Source organism: Monodelphis domestica, chromosome 3 (assembly GCF_027887165.1).
Source record: "Monodelphis domestica isolate mMonDom1 chromosome 3, mMonDom1.pri, whole genome shotgun sequence".
Taxonomy (NCBI): Eukaryota; Metazoa; Chordata; class Mammalia; order Didelphimorphia; family Didelphidae; genus Monodelphis; species Monodelphis domestica.
The window spans coordinates 791,098-806,365 of NC_077229.1; the positions used below are offsets into that span (position 1 = coordinate 791,098).

Below are 15,268 nucleotides of genomic sequence, written 5' to 3' on the forward strand. Positions count from 1 at the left end.
CCTGGAGAGCGGACAAAGAGCTCTCCCTTCCACGGGCCCCGCCCTCTCCGTTTCCATAACAACCAGCCCGCAGCTTGGAGAAAGTGAGAGGCCTTCTGGGAAACGTAGTTCAGAGGCGGGTGACGAGTGCGCATGCGCCACGGTGCTCCCTTTTTCTCCTCCCCTTCCAGGACCACTAGGTGGCGACATACAGAAGGGGGAGAGAGAGTGCTAAGGTCCGGGATTTCACCCACCACCATGGAAGTCCACGAACAATACAAACAGGCAGAGAAAGGCCATTTATAGCGCATCCGTGGGAACCTCTGCCAGAGTTGCTTCTGACAGGCTGGGCTTTAAATACTTTTCGGTAGGCCCGGTTTTCCAGCCACCTTATCTACTACATACCATCCTTGGGATCTTGCCTGCATGTCTGGCTCTTCTCTGCTTCCTACTATTCTCGGAACTTTGACAATTCTATATTATCGGGGTCTTCCTGCAGCTGGAGTTTGGCATATTTATCGGGGTCTTCCTGGCCTTTGTCTGGTACCCACCGCAGCTGGCATATTTGTGGCTCTGACAAACTCCCAAGGCCAGCCAGCTTTATTAAGTACGGCCTGTTTTTCCAAGGCTGATCATTTTGGCCTCCCTCAAGAGCAGGCTCTTGGGGAAGGCAGGCGGGAGCCTCTGGACTGCCCGGCGCTCCAAAGGTCCCTGGCCGGAGCCAGCTGGGGACGAGCCACGGAAGGCGATTCTTCGGGCTGGAGGACGTCTTTGGCGAGCCTCCCTGGGAGAGTCGTGAGCGGAAGCAGCCGGGAACCAGACCGGAAGGGCCCAAAGGCTCACCGAGCAGGGCCGGGCGGGGACCATAGCAGCCCAGCCAGGGGAGTCCCAGCCCCACGGCCACCGCAGGAAGCACACCCGGAAAGGCAGAGGATCCCCACACGCATTCCTTGAACCCTCCTGAGGAAGAGAGAACAAAGAACTGAGAGGCCGGAGGTGGGAAGGGCCGGTTCACGGCCTCCCTCCACCCCTCTGTAGACCCAGTGAGCCAGCGAGAGAGCCCAAGGGGCGCCTCCTTCTTAGTGGCCTTGGTCCGCCATGTGCCTGGCTGCCTCAGGAGCGTGATTGAGGCCTAGAAGGGCCACCAGGCAGCTAAAGAGCAAACCAGAAAAGGGCTCCCCTTAGAGGGAACTGAGGAGGGGGTTGTCATCCACTGTTTGACAGGGAACAGCCCGCCTGGCCCCTAAACTCTGCTTCATCCTGAGGATGTGCCTTAGTTTACCCACTTGGGCCATGGACTAAAATGAATGTACGAGCTGAACTGGATAAAACAACACGAGATCCAGCATATGGAGGGCCCGATCCTTGGGGTCCAGCATTTATTGGGATGAGGGCCGACCAAAGGGAAGTGGAAGTGGACCAGAGGAAAGAGACGGGGGTGGGGCTCGAAGCAAAGTCCACTGGGCTGGGAACTGGGAAACCTGAAGCTTGAGGAAGGTTGGGCTGGGCTTTAAGCAGAGAGAGAGTGCTGGGGAGGTTTCTGCCCATTTCCCAGGCTTGCAAACAACTGGGATGTGAAGCGCTCATAGATCAGGAGGAAGAGGGAGCTGACTCTAAGCAAAGGGGAGAGACAGGAATTGTTTGCTGAGCAGAAGGACCAGTTCAGAAGGAGGGGCAGAAATTGGGATTTCTCGAAGGGTTTGAGCTTTTTCTCTTCTGCAGTGGACACAGTATTCTATTCCTTCAGTTACTTTCCTTCCATCTCTTTTTAAGCTGCCTTTGTTCCCCCTTGCCCTAGTCCTTCCTTCTTTTCTCTTCCCGTTGTTTTCTTAGTTCCTGTCTCTTGCTTTCGTTCTGTATTTCTACCTCTCTTTTCCCCCTCACTTAAGTATGTTTGTCCCTCCTGTCCTCCTCTTCAGTGAATCCTTTCTTTCCTTTTGTACATTTCCTGGGTGTCTCCTTTTTAAAAAGTTTTATTAATTTAGAATATTTTCCCATGGTTCCATGATTCATGTTCTTTCCCTCCCCTCCTCCCATCCCCCTCGGGTGGCCAACAAACAATTCCACTGGGTATTACTTGTGGCCTTGATCAGAACCTCTTTCCATGTTGTTGGTGTTTGAACTAGGATGTTCATTCAGAGTCTACATCTCCCCCCCCTCCATATCCCCCTCCAACCATGCAATCAAGCAGTTGCTTTTCTGCTGTGTTTCTGCTCCCACAGTTTTTCTCTGAATGTCGATAGTATTCTTTCTCCGTAGATCCCTCCTGGTTGTTCAGGATCATCGCATTTCCCCTAAGGCGATGAAGGAGAAGTCAGTTACATTTGATTATGCTACAATGTATCAGTCTCTGTACCTTGTTCTCCTGGTTCTGCTCCTCTCACTCTGCATCAGTCAGGGAGGTCTTTCCAGTTCTTAGAGAAATCGGGCAGTTCGTCATTCCTTTGAGCACAGTAGCATTCCAGTGACAGCCTGCACCCCAATGTGTTCAGCCATTCTCCAGGTGGGGGACACCCCTTTAGTTTCCAGCTCTTTGCCACCACAAAGAGTGTAGCTAGAGAGATTTGTGTACAAGTAGATGGACACCCCTTTTGATCTCTTTGGGGTACGGGCCCAGCAGGGGTATTACTGGATCAAAGGTAGGCATTGTTTTAGAGCCCTTTGGACACAGAGGAACCATTTATATTGAAGAGAAACTTATGAAGTAGAGGCCCTAGGAATGAATTTACATTTTCACACGTATGACCTCTGGTCTCTCACGGGAGGCAGCAGGGTGTAGTGATTTTGAAGTCTGAGCATCTAGTTTCAAATCAAAGTAGCTAACCTTCCTGGGCCTCAATTTCCACATCTGCAAAAAGAGGGGCTTGGACCAGGCAGCCTCTGATGTCCCGAAGAGGATTCAACCACGGGCACATGCTTCTCTTGACAAAAGATGTGGTGGTCCATGGCTGAGGAATGACGTGGACATCTGTTCAATTGGTGATTTCTTTTTGCCATGACTTTCTATGATTTGGAGTTCCCTTTTTTCTCCCTCCAACGCCTTCCTTGTCCAGAAACAAGCGAGCGGTATAGCATCCTTTGTCCACAGGAAGTGCCACAAATATTTCCACATTGGGCATGTGAGGCAAACCTTCTTTACTGCAGGCAGCAGGTTGGTCTCTTTTGCTTGATTATTACAAGGAAGAGATCTAGCGGTCTCTGGATGGGGATGTTTAAAATGTCTCCATACAGCTTGCTCAAAGTCACAGGAATTCAGGCAGATGTGCTGATTAGCAGAGACTAAGGAAGAACCAAGTGAAGTATTTGTCCAGCACCTGGCACGTGCCTGGCACCATGTAGGACTCTACAACGGCACATTCTGCCTCTGCCCAACATCTTTACAACACCGCAGAGAAGAAAGGAATCCACAGTAACCACGTTTGGAAGCCTTAGGGAAGGAGTCAGCAGGCAGGGATGGAGAATAAGTGCTAGAGGAAGCATGAGAGAGGGCGCAGTCTGGTAGAGGAGAGGAGCGAATGGCAGTTGTACAGCAGAACTTTGGAGTCGATCCAGTCGAAACGGGACATGACTTCCTCCAGATTTGTCCAGCGGCTCAGGTGTAGAAGAGCCAAGGGACAACACTGGGAGGGATCCGAGGCTGAGACCTGGCTAGGCACAACTGGCAATGGAAGAAGGGGGTGAGAGATCCAAGACTGTAGATCTGGACTGGCTCCCCAAGGGGCCCCAATGGGGAGAAGAGGAGAGTGGCTGCTGCCTGGGAGGGAGAGACTGGAGGTAGATTGATAATGACTTTATGAAACTCTCAAATGATGAAATGGGGTCAGGAAAGCCCAGTTCTTTGGGTACTTTGCCAAGAAAGCCATAATTGCTCATGGGAAACAGGGCAGCAATCACAAAGGCACAGAGAAAAGTGGCAGAAAGTGCAGAGGGATGCATAGGATGGGTAACGGGATGGGGAGTGGAGACGGGGATTATGGAAGGCGATGGGGAGTGGGACAAGGAGAGAGCATCACTCCCATAGCCACCTATCAGCAGAGTCGGGGGGGAGGATGCCACAGCCTGGACCCTCTAAAGGGAGTCAGGAGTTCGAGGAGTTTATAGGTCTGGGAGGGCCGTGGCTCCTTGGAATTAGCTCATCACCACATCCACATCATCTGCGAGTTGTTGGTAAACTGTCAAAGCCAACATCCCAAAGCTCTGAGCCCCTCTGGATGTTCTGCTGCTCTGGGCTCCGGAAGGTCTGGACTGATTCTGGAATTTCAACATCAAAGGCCTGGAAATCCCAACAAGTCCGCCTCGGGGTTAATTAGCAGGCTAGGAATTTGGCTTACCATGTGACATCCTTTGTAAATGCTGCTCCTGTGATCTGGGGACACTTTGTACTAGATTTCCACGTTCCCCTTCCCAGTCTAGTTCCTACCCAAACCTGCTGGCTCAGAGCTCACGAGGGTGGTCGGGTAATCAGAGTGAGCCACAAGCTACAATTTTAAGCCAGGAGCTCCCCTATGTAGATGATGCAGATCTAGAGGTATAGATGAAGAGTTTGGGTTATGTAAGGGAAGGCAAAGAGAGGTGAAAGGCCAATCAGGCGGGACTTTTGTGGGTAAAGTGGGCAAGACTAAGGGTCTGACCATCTCTATGTGGCTGAGGAAGGGGAGGAGGGTGCTCATGGGGGGCATTTTGCTCTATCTGCCCAGGCACCAAAATGGGCAGCGACTATGGCAACTGGGCATTGTTTGACTGTAGTCCTGTGTGGCTGGGAAAGCGAATCCCCGTGCCTCCGGTCCAGGGGCCCCGCCCAAGGATGCAGGCTGTGTCTAAAGATCCAAGGGCGTTTTCTCATCTTTGTGAGTCTAAGTGGCCCACCCTTATGTCTTACCGGAAAGGTGGCCCCACACTAATCAATGACCGGTTCCATGTTCCCTTGGGTGCATTGCTGGGGGTGGGTCACCCCTTTTCTTGGCAGCCTTCATCCCTCTGTCAAAGGGCGGCAAGTTATGGTGGTTTGGGTATCTGACTAAGTAGGGAAGGGAACAAGCATTGGCATCATCCCTACTATGTACCGAGCACTGATGAGTGGGAAAAGAGAGGCCCTCTGTTCCAGCTGCCTCTTCTCTGCACACCTCCAAGTCATCATCAGCCAAACAAGCCAAATCTCTCTTCCTCCCGACAGCCATCATGCTCTGGAGACTGAGGCTAAACAGGTCCAGTTTCTCCAACCTCTCTTCCTAGGCTCTAAGCCCATCACCCTGTTAGATTTAAAATAGTTTTTAGTGTTAAATAGTTGTAGATAGGAGAGTGGGAGCCATAAACCGTGACAATTAAAATGTTTGGGAGCAAGGGAAATATATAACAATTATGACCGCTGAAATATGTTTTCTACTGTGTCTTGGTTTTATATAAATATAAGATGGTCGCCAGGGAATATATTCCCAATTTATGAATATGCCCAAGCCAACCGGGTTTTATAGAGAAATTTAATTTATAATACACTGATTAATCAATAGAAAAAGAGAGAAAGTAAGAAAGGAATAAGAATTAAGGGCCTCAAGCCAATAAGGCCTAGACCTCAGTCCTAAGAGATAAATCAGTCAGTTGGTTTTATCACTCACCCAAGATCTCTCTAGGTAAGGCTTCTCATGCCAACCTCAGGCTCCACCTTCAAGAGAGCCTCCTTTCAAGAAATGTTTCCAGAGAATTCTCCTCCTTCAGAGCCAGGCTTCTCTCCTGGTCCTCCCACCAAGCAACCTCCTCAGTCCTCCTTCAGAGCCACCTCGCTCAAAGCAAAACCTCCTCCCTCTCTCCTCAGATCCCGCTATCTTTAAGGAAACCATCTAAGTCCCTTCCCCTCAGTTCTCACATCTACCAATCACTGTCGATGTCTCCCCTGTGCCAATGGTGGCTCTAGCTTACCCAGGACCGCCCAGAGGTCTGTTTCCTTTGCACATGTCTGTTGTAGATCATATTCTCAAATAATTAAATCTTGATCTATGCTACAGCCCTTCCTAAATCCTGTTAGACCGAGTAGGGTGGAGATTGTAAGTTCCAAGACCTGGTTCTGTCATTCCAAGTATCTCTATTGTATCAATTCTAAAATCAATCATGACTCAAAGAACTTCCTGTTCTATGCTTAAGCATAGGTCAAAGCCCTTTCCATTGTTTAGCAAAAGGTTTCTGTCCTAAAGTAGTCTTAAGTAGGGAGGAGAAGGACCCTCCCATGCCAAGAGTTTTCACATTCCAATAGAGTTCTTACTATCAGTAGGAAATTTTTCAAGTATGAAATTTCCCAATGGTGAAATTTCCAACATTCATAAGTCTAAGAAATTTTAAGGTTTACAACCCTCCAGGTTTTCTTCCTGTGGCCACTCACCAGCTGATGGGGCTTCTCCCTTCATTTCCTCTTCCTCCTAGGGTCTAGTATTACCCAATGCCAATCTTTTCTATTTCTTCTCTCCTGGATCTTCCCTCCCCACAATCCTCTCTTCCCCTTTGATGTAGCCCATGTTATCCAGCTCTATCCATCACATTCCATGGGAGCTCTGCCACACATTCCAGTCTTGGGCCAGCTTCCAAGCCAACTGAATCTGAATTTTTGCTCCAAGAGTTCAGCCTCTCCTTCTTTTCCTCTTCTCAATTTCACTTACAACCTAATAAGGAAAGACAACACCAAAAGGGAACAGAAAAGGTGATGGTGGGGGTGGGGGTGGGGGAGATGATAACCTTGCACGTGAGCAGGGGTGCCGGAGACATCTACAGAGTCGCAATAGGGGACAGCTTAGAGCTGTCGGAGAACAGCTATGGAGTGGCAAGAAAGAAAGCCTGGAACATTATCAAAGAGGGATAATGAAGGTTTATTGTGAGCAGCACACCAGATTTCAAGCTCTTCTCAAGAGACACAATCTATCCTCCCCAGAGTGTGAACAGGGATTTAACCTGCTCCCAGGAGATCTTGGAACTGTTCATGCAGCCTTGAACTGAGATTACTATGTTTTGGCGTACTCGGCAGGAATGGTATGTCACAAACACCTGGGAAGAGGAACTCCATTCCATGAAGTCATGAAAGGTTCACTGCAATTCCCCCTTTCTGTTTATGCCATCCAATTCCCTTTGGTCCAGGATCCCATGAATAGTTTTTTGCAATACAGCAAAACTAGTCATTAAAGCTTTTAGTAAACAAGGTAAGCATAAGCAGATAAACAAAATCACAAGCGCACCAACTACGAGAAGAGTAATATCATGAACTAAGGAGGACAACAATTCCTTTTTTGTTTCAATCCAATTATACAAAGAATCCGCAATATGCTGTGGTACAAAGTTCTCCTATAAGGATGAAACAATATTCTGAATTAATATACCCAAATCATGAATATCTTCAGTGATGTTTTCATGGTCCCATAATCCCTGTAATGTTTCTGTATCATTATTTACTGTTATGGGTAGTAAGCAAAATGCAGCATGTCTGTAATCACTTTTCATGCATGTTATCAATGACAAATATTCTACTTCATTTGTTAGATCATATTTTTCTGTAACATCATCATACTTTTGTAACAACTCATATCCATTTCTTTTTCTTTCTAAAGCTGAGGTTACATTAGTAGCCAAGGCTGTCCAATAACTGTCATCATGCTCAAGAATTTGTCTACAGAACCTATTACAGTAGAAGCCAAAGCAGAACCTAACGCTACTATGCCTAATGCAATACAAGTCATACATTGTCTACGTCGCGGTCTTATTTGTGTTTGTAATACATGAAGAACTTGACCCCCTGGACGACCACACCATGAATCTTTATGTTCAGGGCAAAAAGGGCCGTGCGTGGTCGCTTAATGGTTAAGACCAGCCCGTCCACTCGTGATCCTACACAGTAACTGGCCCTGCAATTGCTGCAGGTTACATTCCAATATCTAACTCCTTTGTGTGTTATTTCGGGAATGTTCAAAGCTTCAGGATGATCTTTTACTGTAGTTATAAAAGCACATCCCAGTTAGGCAAGCTCGAATGTCTAATGCAACCCTTCTATTTACTGGTGTTTGGACGTTCCCAGTATTAGTGACAGTCACACAGGGAGACATAGTCACTTTATCCAACGCCAGGGCTGTCTGTCCGCAATCAGTCAACGTCTGTGTGACAGTAGCAGAGCGTCACCAATTAGCTCTGGGGCGTCACCCACACAGGCGAGCTTCTCCTCCTATAAAACAATCATGAAATGTATAAGAATCCAGTTTCTGTCCAATCCGCCTTGTGTCGTTGTGCCAAGACACCCCAGTCGTGTTTTTCCATTGAATACGTGACGCCCTCTTAGAGCTACACGATAGCAAGGGCGGAAGCATATTAACGGTGTCTCCTTGTTCATATCCCATCACAGAGGGACAAACAGGTCTCTCTTGTCCCCAAGTACTATCACAAGGTTCCCCCAGACAACCTAGATACTACGTTGGCCGTAACCTTCCTATTTTACCCCTTTGTGTACACGACAAGGTCCTGTCCAGAGAGTCTGACAGGTCAGGAAGACCATAATAAGGCGCCTGCAGAGATCTGAGGGCAGGCAGGCAGGATGGTCTCGCGCGAGGCACACTGGGGGTGCCCCAACTCGTCCAGGCCAATTGAAAGGCACAAACCAGTTGTTGGCCTGATTGCTGTCCTTGGCTTGTCTCTCCCAATGGTAAATGCCAGGAATACCAGAGTTAGTTTTTGTATTTACTTCCGGTAAAGCGTGTCCCGTGCCGACAGACTCTACCCAAGGGTTCCCCAAAGACCATCCCTTTATTCCGGTAGCTGCTCTTAAGTTCTGGAACAGAAGCAGACGAGGCAGCATCTTAGGGAGACGTTGCCGAGTCTCCTTGCGAGTCTTCCTGCGTCCTCTCCTCGTCCTTCTCTTTAGGGTCGATTTCTTGAACTCGGCGGGAGGGAGCCGAACTCTGTCTTTACCTGTGGAGACGCCAACACAGCCTCGGCCTGCAGGACCCCTGGGTGGGGCCAAGATTGATGACCATCTTTCCACGTGACACATTGTTGTTCTGGGGCAGGCAGGGAGCCCGGGAGTGGCGGTGCCTGAATCTCATTCATAGGAAAATGCAGAGAAAACTGTTCAGCTCTGGATATGTTCTTGGAAGTAAAGATCAAATTATTGATAGTATGTACAGCTATTGCCAGTCGCCGATGCGGGGTGCCGTCTCCCCCTTTTTGTTTAAAAGAAATGTTTTTAAGATCTGATTACTGCGCTCCGCAATAGCTTGTCCTTGTGGATTGTACGGGGTACCTGTGAGGTGCCGAATACCCCGAGTTTGACAAAAAAGAAAAAATTGGAAGTATAAGCAGGTCCGTTCTCTGTTTTAAATGTTCGGGGGAGGACCAGCCATCTGGAAAGTCATTAAGCAGAGATTAATAGCAGGAGAAGTTCTTTCTCCCGTCAAGCAGGAAGCCCACAAAACCCCTGAATGAGCATCCACAGTGCCATGGATATATTGAAGTCGTCCAGAGGACCGTTCATGGGTCACATCCATTTGCCATATCTCTGTACTAGTTAAGCCTCTGGGATTCACAGCAATATGCGTTGGGGGTGGTTTGGAACACAATTAGGACACTTTTGAACAATACTCCTGGCCTGATCCTTTGTGAGTTGGAACATTTTGCGTAAAGCAGGACTATTTTGGTGAAATCTATGATGGGATTCCTCGGCTAATTGTAACATGGAGCAATCAAAGCTTGATCTATGATGTCATTTCCTTTAAAAACAGGTCCAGGCAGAGCGGTATGACTGCGTACATGCAGGACACACACTGGACGTGTCCTGTGTCGTAGGAGAGTTTGTAATTCACAGAATAACGTTTGTACATTGCTTTGAGTGGCTCTGATGACAGCTTGTTCTGTACCCTGCACAGACTGAAAACCATGTCTAGAGTCCATTAGGAGGGTGAAAGTCTCCTGAAATAACCAAAAAGCTGGTCAAACAGCTGTTAATTCATTGTGTTGGGTAGAAGAAAAAGGAGGGTAAAAATGACAGGGGAGCTGCCGTCCCGTATACGCCTGCCTCGTAACGAGCATTCGCATCAACGTAAACGTTAGGTCCTGATACCGGACGATCTCTTAGAATATGGGGAAAACAATAGGATGTGGTGACAAAAAAGGAAATAAGCCTTGTGGAGTGCAGGTGGTCATAGCAATGGGTACACCAATAGCCAAGGCCATTCGTCACGACTTTGTAAATATTTCTGTAGTACATCTTTAGCAATGGGTACCCGGATTCCATGAGGATGCTGTCCTAAACCTCAGACCACTTACTCTATGCCTTTCCATATAATTGAGCCATGAGACAGTCATAACTCTGTCAAGCCTTTCCTGATTTGCTTTTTAGATGTAGCCATTCAATGACTCTGTTTCTCAGATAAGGCACCTGTTGGTAACACTGAAGTTGCAAAAAGAGTCACTTCCACGGCGAATGGAGGCTGATAGCTGTGAAGTGGAGCCTGATTCAGTTTGTCTTCTACTATCTCTAAAGCAAGAGAGTCCTCCGGTGTCAAAGTTCCAGGGGAATTCAAGTCAGAACTCCCTTCCAGTAGTTTGAATAACGGTTGTAGTTCAGTTGTAGTAAATGAATATTGCCTAACCCAATTGATATCACCTAACAATTCCTGATTATCATTTAAGGCATTAAGGCAGTCCTTGCTTAATTGTATATTTGAGGCGTAACAGATGTTGCCTATAACGGAGCCCCTAGATAGAGTGCGGGACTTGTTTTGTGAATCTTTTCTTGATCAATAACTAAATGGTATTTTTGCCAGGTAATTTCCAATTGACTGTAGCACTTGCTTATTTGGGATTCATCTTCAGCCGCGATAAGAATATCACCCACATAATGGACAATGTGCAGAGCAGGAAAGTGCAGTCTTACAGAATGAAGGGCTGAAGCTACATGTTGTTGGCTGAATAATCTTGTCGGTTCTGGACATGGAATGTTTGCATTGAAATTCCACAGCTTCAAACAAGCTACTTGGTCAGATGGGGCTGGCAAAGTTTGTTTGTTTGAGCGTCTTAAAACCTCTGTTTCTACAATTAAAATATACTCATCTTAAGTTCATCACACAGTGGTTGTTAACTCTTTGAGGTCCCCATTTCAGTCCCCAAGTATCAATGTGGAACAATTATAAGCACTTCTTTCTCCTTCCTGTGTGCAAGGAAGGGGTTAATAGCTTCTGAGCAATTTATCCTAAGGCTGCTTGACTCAATTTAGATTTTATTACTGAGTAACCTTGTCCCATCCTTTTTTAACAAGTGAGCTTACTACAATTTAAAATTGTGAATGTATCAAACCTCTTTCATAATCATTTACTCTCAGTGGATTTTAGTTTGAACTCCACAACTCCCAAATAACTTTGATTAAGTCCTTTAGCGATGTTTCAGTGTAACCAAACTGAAGTTCAAAGCATTGACCTGCACTCCTCTCAAACCTCTGTCTAAAGTAGAATAGATCCTCCAGTTTAGTTCTTTTAGCTCAAAATATTGCTACATACCTTATTAAATTCCAGTTTATAATTTGTTGTATCTATTTCACACTAGAATGCATAGTATCAACTAGTATGTCCTTCCAATACTCTTATTTCTTCTGGCTTCTCTTTACCATTATTGTAAGTAGAGGAAAGGTACTATTCTGAATTGTATGTAATCCTTATGACAAGCCCTTCTTGATTTCAAGGCTGCTGTTTGCATATTATATACCCTTAAATTCCTTCCTATACATTATACACATTTTTAAAAGCAACTCATATAACCTTAGTCAAAGACAACATCGTTTAGAAATTATCTGTTGCAAAATACCAGATTCTTAGTACTAGTATTATTAAATCCCATGAACAGATTAATCACTTTAAAAACTTCTTGTGTGCCATATGATTTCTTGTTACTACTCCTGACAGCACATGCATTAAAATAAATCTGATTTGAAAAAAAAATCCCAAATTTACATTCTAGAATAAGTTCTTCTCAACAACATAACAACTTTTTCTGGATGACTTTTACTTCTATAAAGTAACCAGTGCAATTTCTGTCCTTATAGAGTAAAACATTCCCTCTCTGTGTCAGGCTGGCTATCAGTCACATTTAGACAATTCTCAAATTCACTGAAACCATTATGCATAGCAAGATCTAACAAAACAAACTTCTAACCATGAGTTTTGTTGTGCTCAAGAAAATCTGGTTACCATTTCACATTTAACTGACAAATAGTTACCATAATACATGAAATTACATTTGGATCATATCAAAATCATTAACAATCCTCCCAAATTGCATACATCAAACCTTAGAATTAATCTTAAGTGAAAAGTAGCCTCTAATTATGGAGTAAAAATCTCCCTTTTTCTGCTCTGAATTTTTCTCTTTTTCACTCCTTCGGGGGCCCATCCAAAGGAAGAAAGAGGAAAAAAATCATTGAACAGGTATTTGCTTTTGTCCTCTGCTGAGGATTTTTGACAGACAAGTTCAATCTTGCAACTACCCCATTTTTTTTTCTTTTTGTGAGTGTCCAATTTAAGAACACATAGAGACGAGACTGACAAACACAACGATAAACGGAAACACACAACATTGTGACAAGCATGCTTTGAAAGGAAAAGATCAGTGTTTTAGGATCCATTCTAAAGAAGAAATATAATTTCCCTCTCACCCTTAGAGTATCTCATATACTCACCACCGAGGGGATCTCCGTAGTGTCGAAACTCTGCATGACTAGGACACAGCGTCGGGGGTTCTCGAAAGAACTGGACAAGTCGGAGATTCTCCAAAGAGAACCGAAGGGAGGGTTCCAATAAAAGAACCGGGGGGAAATGGTGTCCACAGAGTCGCAATAGGGGACAGCTTAGAGCTGTCGGAGAACAGCTATGGAGTCCCAAGAAAGCAAGACTGGAACATTATCAAAGAGGAATAATGAACGTTTATTGTAAGCAGCACATCAGATTGAAAGCTCTTCTCAAGAGGCACACTCTATCCTCCCCAGAGTGTGAACAGGGGAGTTAACCCGTTCCCAGGAGATCTTGGAACTGTTCATGCAGCCTTGAAGGGAGATTACTATGTTTTGTCGTACTCCGCAGGAATGGTATGGCACAAACACCTGGGAAGAGGAACTCTATTCCATGAGGTCATGAAAGGTTCACTGCACAGGAGCAGAGGAGGGAGGCTCTGAAAGTCCAGAAAGGGGGGAGGTGGAGGGATGGCTACCCTGAGCTGAATGGCAGCTGCTGGAGGAACTCACCAATGGGAGAAGGGAGGAAGGGTGAGATGGTTGAAGGAAGGCATGCTGCTAAAGTCCAGTGGGCAGAGCCAGGGGAACTAAGGGGAAGCTGCAGTGTCCAATTAATTAATTTAGGCCAGAAGGGGGGGGCGCTTGGGGCAAGGCCACTCCTCCCCAGCAGTTTTCTAGCAGAGGGTGGATGACCACTTTGTTGGATCCCTCTCATTTGGCTGAACTCAAGGCTGCTGAGGTCCCTGGCCATCCACCCTCTCTTGAAGACCTTTCTTCTTGATTTTCCTCCTCCTCCTCCTCCCTTCCTTTTAGCATCTTCTCCCAGAGGCCAGAAGCCGACTCTGGGCCTAGAGAGCTTTCCCTTCGCTCACGTTTCTTCCAAGTCTTCTCTGGGTTCAGGGTCATCCCTTCCTCCCTGCTGTTTCTTTTCTTTTTGGCCAGTGACTCCCTTGTCCATGTATCCAGGTTTCATTCCTTTACTTTGAGCTCCCTCAAGTTACTGCACGGAGGCCCTTCTAGACCACACTGCAGCAGAGGTCACTTGCTCAGATGCACCCATCCTCACGGAGGTCCCAGATGCCTTCAGCACCCCTGAGCCCTCTTCTGCCAACTGCCCCCTTTGTTGCTGCTGCTGCTCTCTCTTCTCGCCCCTCTCCAGCCGTTAGTTAGTCAGTGCACTTTAGTCATGATCACAGGCAGAGCACAAAGCACTGGCGGGCCACGCAGTCCCTGCTGCCTTCGAGGAGCTCACAGTCCAATGAGGAGGTCTAAGGATTTCAAAGGAATGGCTTGACGAAAATATGAGAAGTATAAATAATGTGGTGGTGGCCGGTTTAAAACATTCTGGCTCAAGTCAAAATGACTTTCAAGAGTTTCTATTTGAGGACAATATCCCGAAGCACACATATTGCTGCAGCGCACTGGAAGTAAACTCTCTCCAGAAGGCAAGAAAGGAAAGCCAGCTCTTCACTCATCCCCAAACTCAGCTGAGCAGAAAGCCAGGGCTTCTGGCGGGACTTCTTGTCCCTGGCCCAACCCCAGCTTCCAAAGAGCTCTGACTGCCCAGGCCCAGGATTCACAGCTTCCTGCTGCTCACCCACTGGGAACCCTCGCTGGGTGCCTGCCCACGAGCTTCAGCAAGGGTTACTCTGGGTAGACAAGGGGGCAGGCCGGGTGCACAGATCACTAAAAGGGAGGGGAAGGGGGAGGGGCGGCAGGAAGGCTCAGTAGGTAGAGTCTCCCCCAAACCCTGGCCTCGGAGATGCTCGCAGACAAAAGGCGAGAAAAGAAGAGCTGGAGCTCAGAGGCAAGAGCAGGAGCCGCAAAGAAAGGAGGGAGGGCGGGAGCGGCGACCAGCACCTTCTTCCCGGAGGCCAATCCCAGCCCCCCAAGCGCCTAGCGCTGGGGGGGATTGCCAAGTCTCTGACTCAGCGGGGCTGCAGAGGGAGGGCAGGGAGGCGGGGCTCCCGCCATCACTGCCTATTTGACCCCGTTTCCATTTCTTCTGGGCCCCCTCCTGCAGCTCGAGGATGGCTCTTGACTTGGGGGCCCTCCCAGAAAGGAGTCTCCAAGCCTAGACTGTGCAGGTTAAATCCTGGCGCCGCTCCCAACATTCCTCTCACCCGGGCTTCCAATGGGCCTCCGGCTTGCCAGAGCGCCTGCCCTGGGGCGACGCCCACCCAAGCACTCACTACTTCCTATTGGCTCCTTCCGCTCGTGTTTTCCTCCCCACGTGAGCCTTCCGCATTGGCCAGGGTCCGCGGGCTCTAGTTCCACGCGACCGGCTTTCATTGGTCCGCTCAACTGCGGCGCACCGCCCTTTCCACATTCCCTGATCTTATTGGTCCACCTTCCCAAGAGGCGTCCTCACGCCACCGCCGATTGGCTAGCCACTCTGACCTCTGATTGGCCCTAGGCCTCTCGGGTCCCACCCCCTCGGCCTGGTCCTCCTTTTCATTGGCTGCCACGAGGCGTTGTGCGTCTAGCTTCTTCGGATTGGCGGGCTTCCGCCTGCACGAGAACACGCCTCACGCGCCCATTGGCCGGCCA

The 15,268-nt window shown here is 47.7% G+C and overlaps 1 long non-coding RNA gene across 1 annotated transcript; it reads right to left on the reverse strand.

The window, feature by feature from the left end:
• Positions 1 to 1,939: 1,939 nt before the first annotated feature.
• LOC130458143 (uncharacterized) lies at positions 1,940 to 15,201 on the reverse strand. Its single transcript, XR_008917231.1, has 2 exons — positions 12,668 to 15,201; positions 1,940 to 5,228 (listed from the first exon to the last, which is right to left on the reverse strand). It is a non-coding gene; the product is annotated as an uncharacterized LOC130458143 (long non-coding RNA).
• Between the last annotated feature and the right edge of the window lie 67 nt (positions 15,202 to 15,268).